Source organism: Garra rufa, chromosome 12, assembly GCF_049309525.1.
Source record: "Garra rufa chromosome 12, GarRuf1.0, whole genome shotgun sequence".
Lineage (NCBI taxonomy): Eukaryota > Metazoa > Chordata > Actinopteri > Cypriniformes > Cyprinidae > Garra > Garra rufa.
This window is the reverse complement of record NC_133372.1, coordinates 2569668-2572341: the sequence shown is the minus strand read 5'-3', so window position 1 is coordinate 2572341 and position 2674 is coordinate 2569668.

Sequence of the window (2674 nt, the reverse complement as noted above, 5' to 3'; positions counted from 1 at the left end):
TGCTGTAAAACTTGAGCAACTGAACACAAACGCACACGTCAACACAGATACACTGAAAGGGGGCGTGTCCTGAGACGAGTCCCAGCTTGTGATTGGATGTCATATGATTGACGTGCTGACGTGGGCGTGATCCCTCAGGAAGTTTTAATGAATCGCTGTTGTGTTTGAGGTAAGAGAAATCGCGTTAACTTCATCATTTCACATTTTTTTAATGGTTAAATGTGTTTGTGTATTTATTTTTGTCAGCAGAATCGAGTGATTACTGTTTATAAAGAGCTGCGTTGTGTTTTTGTTCATTGAAGAGTGTAACTGCATCATTCTGACATGTTGGATTGTTACTTTGAGGTTTAGTGTTTATAATATATAAACAAAGTAAAAAAAGCCATCTCGGTGTAAACACACCGTAAAAAGGAGAATTGTATTTAAAATGTTAATTTTGTTTGTAAACTGTGGCTTTAATGTTTGACAATGGACACGTAGTCGGAAAAAACAACAGATTTGCATTTTAAGCTCATTACTCTGGAAGTCATTGGTTTGTTAAATGTCTTTGACTGTTGGGGTCATTTCTACAAAACAGACTGAGATTTTTCCTGTTAAACATTTACAGTAAGGTTAACATAGGGTTTTCTCAAGTTTTTGTTCTTAGGGACGAAAACATGAACACGTAACGTTAGTGGTTTTGCTGTTGGCTGAAAATGTATTCATTCACACAGAGAGTTCTGTCTTTTCTACTTTGTTTTACCAAGTAGCCCCTATCTATTTTTTTAGAAGTTGATTTTAGATATTAAAAGGCTTTTTTTGGTCAGTCTTTATCAGTCCTGATCAAATGTGAAACCCTGCTGCAGGTTTCCTGTTAAATGCTTTGTTTGCTTTGACTAGCCATTAAGTTTTTCTCAGTTGTCAGTATTATTAACTTGAGACTGAGATAACTGATTGCATGTATGCTACAGTTCAAAAGTTGGGTGAGAAATTAATATTTTTATTCTGCAGGGATGCTTTCAATTGACCAAAATGACAGTAAATGCATTTATATTGTTGCGAAACAATATTTCAAATGAATGCTGTTCTTTTTAACTTTCTATTGTTCAAAGAATTATAATAAAAATAAAATATATCACATTTTCCACAAAAATTTGATCATCAGAAATGTTCTGGTCAAATCAGTGTATTAGAATAATTTCTGAAGGATCATGTGACACTTAAGACTGAAGTAATTATGCTGAAATTTCAGCTTTGATCACAGGAATAAATTATATGTTGACATATATTCACATAGATAACAGCTATTTTAAATTGTAATAACTAACTTAACTGATTGCATGTATGCTACAGTTCAAATGTTGGGTGAGAAATTAATATTTTTATTCTGCAGGGACACATTAAATTGACCAAAATGACAGTAAAAGCATTTATATTGTTGCGAAACAATATTTCAAATGAACACTGTTCTTTTGAACTTTCTATTGATCAAAGAATCATAATAAAATTAAAATATATCACATTTTCCACAAAAAAAATGATAATCAGAAATGTTCTTAAGCAGAAAATCAGTGTATTAGAATAATTTCTGAAGGATCATGTGACACTTAAGACTGAAGTAATTATGCTGAAATTTCAGCTTTGATCACAGGAATAAATTATATGTCAACATATATTCACATTGAACTTTCTATTGATCAAAAAATCTAAACAAAAATATCACGTTTTCCACAAAAATTTGATAATCAGAAATGTTCTTGAGCATCAAATCAGCAGATTAGAATGATTTCTGAAAAGTCATGTGACACTAAAGACCGAAGTAGTGATGCTGAAAAATCAGTTTTGATCACTTTGATATCAACATACTGTATATTCGCATAGAAAACAGCTATTTTAAATAGTAATAATATTTCACTTTTTTTTTTTTTTTTTTTCTTCAAATACGTGCAGCCTTGGTGACTTTTTTTTAACTGACTTCATTTAAAAACATTCAAAAATCTTTTGAACGGAAGTGTTTTTTCAGTATTAGTCAAACAATTTGACACTCTTGATATTACTTAAAATGAGTTTTTAACAAATTCTGGCCTGTTTAGAGATCATTAAGGTCACAAAAATGCTTGACAGACAGTTACTGTGGCTTAATCTTGCTCACTTACCCATGTGTGATGGATAGCGTTGACATCAGTACATCAGAGTTGAGTCATCATCAAGATTAATTTGATGTTGAACAGAAGCTTGATCGACGTGATCGTTCACATCAGTCTGTAAATTTAGAGCGTCGACCGACAGAATTAGACAGCCGGTTTATTCTCTCTCTCTCTCTCTCTCTCAAACACACAATAGCGGATGAAAAGAACAGCTGAGCCTGTTACAAACTGCTGGCACCGCTTTAATGCTGTGTGTGTGTGTGTGTGTGTGTGTGTGTGTGTGTGTGTGTGTGTGTGTGTGTGTGTGTGTGTGTGTGTGTGTGTTGTTTTCATGTTTAGCTGGTTTAATGTCTGAATAATAGTTTTTAATGCTGTGTGTGCAGTCAGGTCACAGAGTGTGTGTGATGTGTTACAGATGTTGTGTAGATGTGTTTGTGTGTGTGACAGAGAGAGAGAGCAGTTGAATGTACTGGGTCTCTCTCAAAATCACCAGTTTCACCTTCTTTGTTCGTTCCACACTCAACCATCAGAGAGAGACACAGAATAAG